This window comes from Corvus moneduloides, chromosome Z, assembly GCF_009650955.1.
Source record: "Corvus moneduloides isolate bCorMon1 chromosome Z, bCorMon1.pri, whole genome shotgun sequence".
NCBI lineage: Eukaryota > Metazoa > Chordata > Aves > Passeriformes > Corvidae > Corvus > Corvus moneduloides.
In genome coordinates this window covers 25,564,193-25,573,110 of record NC_045511.1, presented here as the reverse complement: position 1 = coordinate 25,573,110, position 8,918 = coordinate 25,564,193, and the positions used below count along the sequence as shown (strand labels likewise).

Below are 8,918 nucleotides of genomic sequence, written 5' to 3'. Positions count from 1 at the left end.
ACATTTTATAAGTCTATCCCTACTTTGAAAAATACTTATTTTAAGGGTAAAAGTCTTTACGTAAGCTTGAATGTAACCAAGTAATTAAGTAAAAACATTACTTAAACAAGTAATCTTGAACGTCTGTGCTACATAATAGCTGGCAGATCATTGTAAATTTTCAGATTTGCCTCAGAGTTGCCTTAAGTTGGTGAAGAATTGATGAAGAATAACATGAGCCGGGCCCTGTGCTTATCTTGCACCTGGCTCAGGCAAGGCCTGAAGACTGAAATATATCTGGAGTGAAGTGAGTCCTCTCAGCTGATGTTGTTTCAGTGAGGCACAGGAGAACATCTGCATCTCTGCACCAGCCACTGGCCTCACTCCCCCTTCACTGTGAGAAACAAGCCTTGTTATAAATCTGGTTTGTTAAGGAGATAACGAAAAAACTCTCTGTTGAAGGTCAGAGAGCCTCTACTGCTGCCTCAGAGGGTGGAGGAGGACCCAAGTGTTTATTTTACCTTTTGTATCAACTATAAATTCTGACCAAAACCAACTGAGGCTCTCATTTACATATTAGTTTTCACCCCCCGGAGAATGCAAATGAAGAAAAAAAGAAAACATGCCTTACACGTATGACCACGGGTCACCAACATCCCACCCTATAACAGGCGATCGTTCCACCCCCTTGGGAAGGGCAAAAATTATAGTATAAAAGAAGGGGGGTGTTGGTGGCAAAAAAGGAGAGGGGGAAACATCTCTGCTCGCTTGGGATCGGTCCACGGTTCCTCTTTTCCTGAAGGGCCACTTTTGGGTAAGTTCTGCGCCTCCAGCTCCATTGGAGAGGACATGGGAATATATATATATATATCTATATATATCTATATATATATCTGTGTCTATAGATCAATTATATTATATATATATATATTTATTTGTATATCTGTATCTATAGATAGATTATATATTTTTTTATATATGTATGTATATATATATATAAATATACTATATATATATTATATTATATTATATTATATTATATTATATTATATTATATTATATATATCCCTCTAGTAGATCTCCATTACTGCGCCCTGACACTCTGTAGCCAGTGCACCTCTCACCGGTAGTTCTGAATCTGCCCTCTGTTGTTTCAATGAACTGATCCGTGAATTTTTATGAAGTTCAGGTGAACTCACACGTAAGTTTGTGATTCTGGATTGTGTAGGTTCTTTATGAGCTCAGCTAGGGCATCAAAAGCTGGCAAACTGCACTACTTGGGAGTCTGTGATCATGAAAGTTTCTACTGAACGTGACCAGGCTGATGGTGCCAAATTGACTGTAAAGAGAAATGAAGCCCAGCTGCTCCCAGCCCCTCTGATCTCTGAGGACCAGCTGGAACGGATGGTTGTTGGGTTTTTTCCCTGCCAAAGTTCTATACCCTTATCACAACACTAGTTTCGAAAAACAAGAGAAGGAAACATACTTTTTGAGTGACACAAAGAATGGAAGAAACCTTTTTTGCACTGTACTTCCCTAACTCTAACAATACCTTTAGTTAGTCTCCTGTGTGGAGCATTTTATTCTGTTAGAGGACATTTCAGATACACAGATCTTGCCTAACACAGGGAAATATCAGTTATTAAAATTACAGTTCTGTTGCAAAAATTTTGAGCAAACATCTTTTAGGCTCTGCTTAAATTTCCTTTGAAACTGTGCAAGCCTGGCCAGCTTTGCATCATTTGATCTTTACTGGTATCATGAAATGTGTCTGTGTACAGCCAGGAATTCTGTCTCTTGAAGGCAGCTGGCTCTGTGACAGAATTCCACATCCATTTTGACCGTGAAGTTTGGATTTTCTTTAACGTGCGTGTAGTACTGTATTTTCAAGGGAGTAGAATACACAGCTAACACTAAAATTTGATGTCCCTCTGCTCACAGACAAAATCCCCTGGATAAATATTTGCCTAATATGTACCATTTTTGTCCGGTGACGGTAACTAAGTTGCAGTTTCCTTAAAGAAACTGATTAAGGTCACACACAAAAAAAAATTGAGAAGCTACTGAAAAATCTTTTTCCAGAGATTTGCAGGGAACTGGACAAGAATGGGAGAAAAACCCCCAAAAATCTTTCCTGTAAGAGGGGAAAGGTAATACTTTATTCCTTGTTTGTGAGCAGCAGCATATAGGCAGGAGGGATTAAAGTGTTCACTGTCAGCTGGGAGGGATCACAGACAAGAAACATTGCTCAAAATTTATATGGAAGATTGGTAGAGAGGTGCACAAAATTCTCCCCTGACCCCTAAATATGTGCTGTCTGAAGTGAACAGCTATTATTTATAGGAACCCTTGAAAAGTGAAGGTGTCAGTTAAAACACAGCTTTGAGGGATTTTTAGGGCAGTGGGAAGATGGTTACACTTTGCCTAATTGTGCACAGTTTTGTGATACCACTCTGTAAATTTCAAATGAGAGAATACCTGCAATATCCAAGGATTGCAAATACCTACATGTAATTAAACAGAATACTTTTGCAATCCAAGTACTCTTACATTCCGAGTACTCCTCTTGCCTATTACAAAAGGATAAAATTATGCTGATTAGATGAATTTGGTTTCTATTAAGCTATTTGCCAATACACTGTGAGTTGGCACCATGACAAGAGGGAAAATGCCAGTTTTTACTGCAATGCTCTTTATAGTTAAATTACATGCTAATAAATAGTGTAACTAACAGTCACCCTCAGAAGGTCATTTTATCTATAAGAGAGCTCATTCTGATTGAAGAAAATAATAATATTAATTTGCATTTTTAGCCAAGACTGTAGACCCTATGTGGTATACCATGACAAAAAGACCAGAGCTGGATTTACTTATTGAAAGCAGGGTGTGGGGGGGAAGTAAGAAGCTCAAATCACAGTAAATCACAAATCACACTACAAAACTATCAGAGCTTTCTATACTGTCTCATTCAGGTGAGAATATCAGTTTCCAGTCACAGAGATAACTGGTGTCAAACCAGCAGAGGGTCCTTTCTGGGGCGTGCAAGTTAAATGACTAAAGTGCAGCAGTTCCCTTGTTCTCCTGCAAGTTGCAGGGGGTTTAAGATTTCCGCAGTAGAAGTGGGCATGAGGAAGGATTTCTCCCCAGGCATTAGCACAGGCACCCTTAGATGTTACTGTGTGGAAAGAACAGGCAGTGATACCTAATGCAGGTATTTTATGAACACCTGGTTGGCCTCAAAGGAAAATGTTCTTTGCTTCTCACACTGATCTGCCTTTGTCCTTCTTCCCTGATGACTTCAGGGATCAGGTGTGTGGCTTTTCTTCCTTAGGCTTAATTCCTAGGTTCTGCAGGATGTTATAAACATGAACTGGTTTTGCCTTGCCCTTTCTTTTTATTGCAAACAGGTGCTGTTTCTAAACTCCACGCATGCAGCTTCTTAAACTTCTGCCATGCCCATTCAACTGAGCACTTTTTTTCCCCCACTAGATTTGCCAAGAAAATAGGAGTGTCCAAAACTATCTTGTGAAGTGCCTTCAACTCCAGTAAGCTGGGTGAATGAGAAGTGAAAAGCGTGTGTATGTGTGGAGCTGGTAGCACTCAGCAGACCAGCTGTGCAAAAGCAGGGCTGTTTCAGTTTCGTGGATGGGCTTGCAAGAGATCTGTGTTCTCAAAAAAAAAAAAAAAAAAAAAGCTGGAAGATGGGGTAGAGAGAATCTGTGTTTATGAATCTTCTTTTTCTTCCTGTAGCATTTAATTCAAAAGTTAGGGTACCCAGTTTAACTCAAGAGACACAGAACTGAAGTAACAATCAATTTCACCCTCTTATGGGTTTTTTTTCCATATAATTGCTTATTTCTTGATTCAACGTAAACTATTTTCTTACCTTATGAAGGATTTCCAATCTTTCTGTGCTTATAGAATCTAAGAAAGTGTACAGCTGCAGAAACTGAAGTGTTTTGTGCTGGTATTTCCATCAGAAATTATCTGTGGAATTTTCAGATCACTGGAAATTAAAAAAAAAATTTTCATTTCAAATAGGGACGAAGTCATATCCAGAGAAAAAAGAAAGTTCCTTTAGAAGGGCACTTCTGAGATTAAGAAGTCTTCTCTCTTACAGAATTCAGGTGAGACAAAAGCTAAAATAAAAATATATTCAATGATACAAATTAAATCCTACTTCGGTTTAATGTTTTTTGGATGTGCAGAATGTCAAGAAACAGGTTGGTATATTCAGCAGATGCATTGCTACATGTATGCCACAGGGCAGATATGAAGAGGAAGATGCAATGACAACTTCAACAAGTGGTGTTAGAATTGAATAATGAGAACTCTCTACCCTTTTCACTACAGATTATGCTGTGCAGTACCTTTAAACTCTCCTGATGAACCCTTTACCTGCTCTGAACAGGGAAACTTGGTGTTCTGGACCATCAAAACCTTTGGAAAATATCTGTGAAAAACAAAAAAAAAACCCAACAAAAAACCCCAGACCACCACCACCAACAAAAACAACAACAACAAACAAAAACAAAACCCAAAAAAAAGAATCAATGACAAGAATCAGTGGCATTAAATACATAAAGTTCAGCTACAGCTTTGATGATTCTGAAGCTCTAATCTTATGGTGTCCTGAGCCACAAAAATACATTGACTTCATCCTTTTCCCTAGGATTGTAATGGAGAGTCACTCCAGAGAGATCAAAGTAATCCATAACTGATGCTATCTTTCTGTTTTTCTCCCCCATGGCAAAACATTCAGCAGGACGGGGTCTAAGAAGAAGAAGAAGAATCACATCACATCAGGTGTGTGCAAATAATCTCCCTCACAGAAAAATGGTGGAGGAAGTGGGGTGCATTACTGACAGGCTGTGCTTTCAGCTTTCAAAGTTTCTTCAGAAATACACTGTATGTTTAGATGGAATGTGATATATCTAGATTTTGGCTTGAGCTGTTGTGTTCCCTCCCCTCCCCTGTTATTTTCACTTTTGCTAGGTACACCTTTTTCTTCTGTAAGACAACTTGAAAAGTATAATTTAATCATTTGTTGCTTGGATACTGTTAGTCTTCTTTGACCTAGAGCTGCACTCCTAAATCAAGCTAACACAAGTTGAATGAAACTCTAAAGTAGCTTTAGATTAAAAATAACCATAGCATTGCAAAGGCACATTTTTTTTTCCCAGGAATGACATAAATCTAACCTTGTGATAGGATTTTCTTCTGTGTTTTTCCTGTGATACAGTTAAACAGTCCTAGCAGCTAGAATACAATGCAGATTACTCTGTCAGAAATAGTTTTGACTTTCTTTATAAATAACCATCCTAATGACAATTTATTTTCTTTTGTGCTCCTGGAGAACACCACAGAGACACAGTCCCTTAGGAATACTGTGCACACTTCCCGAAGATTAAAATTAGGATACCAAAGAAAAACTTCTATTTCATAAGCAAATAATCTATAAACATTTGAGAATCACTTCTTCTGCTAGGAATAATATTGAGCAGTTAAATTATATTTTGTTATAGAAGAGTCTTGAAAAGACAAATTACTCTTTGAGAGAAAAATACTAAATGCTGGGAATGCTTTCACATAGAAGCTTAATATATGCTTGTCTATATCATGTAGATAATTGCAATGTTGAGTATTAGATCTGCCTAATAGCAGGTTGAAGGTCAATGGCACCAATGCTTTACATTCACCCCTAATTGTGTCTTTTTGGGCACCTGGAAAACGAAAAGAAAGTGAAAAATCTGGAAATTAAAGACCAGGTACTACACATGCATCATCTAACTAAACAACCTCATTATTTCCTGGGTTACTTATTCAGTTCAGGGTTAAAACCTCAAACACTTCACAGCTGAGTGAAGTTCTATCCATAGAAATGGAAGCGTCTCCCCTACGGAAAGGAAAAAAAAAGTTTCCATCACAATCTTCAGAATTTTTCATGTCTTTCTCCCACCTTGTCCCCATTCAACAAGACTTTAAAAAAAAAACAAAACAGGAGAGGAAAAAAGGGAAATTTCTGTCTGGAAAACTGTGAGCTTGATTAATATGGAATGCATGAATGATTGTGATAATGTTACTTACAGCACCAGTTAAAACCTCTGTCATACATAAAGGATGACTTTTGCAGAGGACATTGTCTTTAGGTTGGGGAAAGTGTATGAAACAAACCATAAACTGGGATACAGGGTAGTTTTGCTGAAAATTATCGTGAACCTTCAGTGCAGAGGAGTTCAGTGAGCAGGGGCTTTGCCAAACTCCTCAGATTTTTGTGCGGCCATGTCACCATTCCCCAATAGCTGGGATAACCCCTCCCACCCTCCCAGTCTCAGCAAGGCCTGGATTCAGGGCGTTCCTTGAAGAGGACCTATGCCAGCCCACTGAAAAATTACTGGGTAAATGAGTGTGAAATTTGGTTTCCCGGAAGCATTGGCAGCAAACTATATTCAGGATAACACATCCGGCAGAAATGCCACCTAAGCAACTATGAAACAATTGTACAGAGACAGAATTTGAAGCCCAGGTATGAATTCCTTCCTTTCAGGGATCATCGTTGACTGGCATGCCATCAATACATTGTTGTAAGCAGGTTTTTAACACTTTTCAGATGTCCTTATCATGTCAACTGCCTCTGTCTGCAATCCTTCACTGCCTGACCTGGAAGGAAAACCTTTTCTTTTCACAGTTTCTTCCCTGGATCACTGAATTAGCCATCTATCTCTAGTTATAACCTAAGTCTGGCTTTGATAAGCATGGCTCTAATGATCACAATAAAACAGCTGGTGAATCAAGATCACAGGAGATCTGTGTAGAGGGAGATGAAGTAAATCACAGCAGTCAGTCACAGTGGGGCTTTAGACCCCACCTCTCTCTCACCTTTTTATTGTATCTAACTCTGTGCCTCCTCCCTTGAGAAGCCATAGCAAGAACTTAGTGGCTCAGATCTAAAGTCTATTCACCTGTACTATGCAAAATGATAATGATGAAAAAGGTATTACTTTCCCTCAAAAAATTTGACTACAGGAAGCATGCAGATCATCTTAACTTTGCATTTTAGATATGTTCTTTCCAGTTTCACAAGCAATGAAAGTATTCTTAGCTAAAAAGCTGCCAGAATAATTTTGAGTTTTTCAGCAATGCTAACTATAGATTTTTTTCCTCTCATTCAGAATCTGCAATTTTTGTTCTGGAGAACAAAATGTTCTTATGTTGTCTTCTCTTTTAAAGATTGACAGAAAAGCCGCTATGCCTTTGTCAGACTATCATTCATGAGATCAATATTAATCCAGTTTTTAATAGAGCAATTAGAAGGTCAAATACCAGAGATAGTGTAGTTTCTATTACCTTGAGCGGAGCTGAACAGAGAAGCCATGAAAATGAGGAACATTTTATTTTTAAATTTATTAGAATGACACAGCTGAACAAGTTCCTCCACCTGTGGCTCTCTGCATAAAGTATGTTCATAAATGACATGTTAACTCAAAAGCCAGATAGTTTACAAAAAAGAAAACAAATTGCTCTTGTTTGAGTCTCTCACTGTGTCCTGAGAAGTTCAGACTAATGGATTTGCACTGTGAGTTAAACCAAATTAATAACATGGTATTTCTCAAATTTAGGGCATTTTCTAAAGGAAGATTTTAATTTTTCTATCCATTTTTCTTGGCTATTTACAACTTCTTTGGAGAAAATAGGGCAGCTTTTATCATATCAGCAATAACAAGGACTTCTTGAAGGTATAACTGCTCTTGCTGTTCCTCATCAGGAGTTGTTTCCCAAAGTAAGGAAGGTTCTAGAATGTTATGTGCCTCCTGACATGCAGGAATTGCTCTTATTAATGGCCTTAAGCCAGCTTTACTAAGAGATGCTGACATCTGGGAAGCTCTTCCTATCCCGCTCTCCCTAGCACGAGTTTTGCTCTAGTGATGGTTTCAGAACAGGCTTGAAAAAAGGAGTCTTTTATGTGGAAGAGCCTGTAAATTCTTCCCAAGACTACGCCAGGCTGCAGAAAGTTTGAACAATGGTGATCATGTGACATGAAAGTTTTACAGATCTCTGATTAGTGTTTTTACTGTGCTTTATTCAAAGTATTAAATCACTGTTGCCCATGCTTGGGAATACAATTATTGTTTCAGGTCCCACTGACTACAACTTGCACCACCCAAATATGCTGCAGTTTTACTGAATAAGGGTGACTGAGTCTCAGCTTTATTGAGCCAGTGTTCTGGGAAAAGGAACTGTTTGCTTAGAAACAGCACTCTGGTAGGATTTAGCTGAGGTACTATTTTGGCTTTATAAGATTTAGAAATTAGTTTGGATTAGGAGAAATTGAGACAGCCTTAAAACCTACATGTGATGCTTAGTTCATTTTTATCCACCATGATTTATGGGGCAAGACATATTTTACACTGTTTATTAACAATAAACAGTTCTGACATAGCTGTTTGTTAAATATATGTACAGCTTAGACAGAACAAAGTCTGATAGGCTTGAAAGAAAACAGGGAATAAAAAGTGATACCTGCTATTTAAAATACATTTTCTTTCCCCACTTTTTCTTTGATTCATTCTTTTCTTTGATAAGTATTTGAAATTACAGGTTCTGTATTTCTGGTGATGAGCCCAAGCACAGGATGAAGCTCAGGCTGCCCAAGCAGCTGTGAGTCCCACCAGGCAGAGCCTCTCTACTTTGCATTTCCCGAATGAGGAGGGACAGCAACTCGACAGCGGTACTGGTAAAATGAACAGGCACCACTTCCACAAAGGGTTGCAAAACTGGACACAAAATGCCTGGGAGTATTTATGACATGCAGTCAGACAGTAATTTCCACCTTTCTGCATCTTTTGATCACCTTAGTGTTGTCTCAGGGGTGAAAGTAGCAGGCCCTTGGGTGTAAAACTTGTAATTTCGGTGTTGGGGCTTTTTGTTTGGTTTTTTTT

General features: G+C 38.4%; 1 protein-coding gene across 6 annotated transcripts in view; it reads left to right on the top strand.

The window, feature by feature from the left end:
* Positions 1-542: 542 nt before the first annotated feature.
* The window catches only part of LOC116438117, a 51,482-nt gene continuing 43,106 nt past the window's right edge, over positions 543-8,918 (top strand). For 3 of the 6 annotated variants that reach the window (XM_032096765.1, XM_032096768.1, XM_032096770.1), the window contains exons 1-4: positions 543-793; positions 4,021-4,106; positions 4,742-4,785; positions 8,578-8,713. The gene's annotated coding sequence lies outside the window, so the exon portion shown is untranslated. The remainder of the gene's footprint in view (positions 794-4,020; positions 4,107-4,741; positions 4,786-8,577; positions 8,714-8,918) is intronic. The other 3 variants (XM_032096767.1, XM_032096769.1, XM_032096766.1) reach the window with 3 other exon arrangements.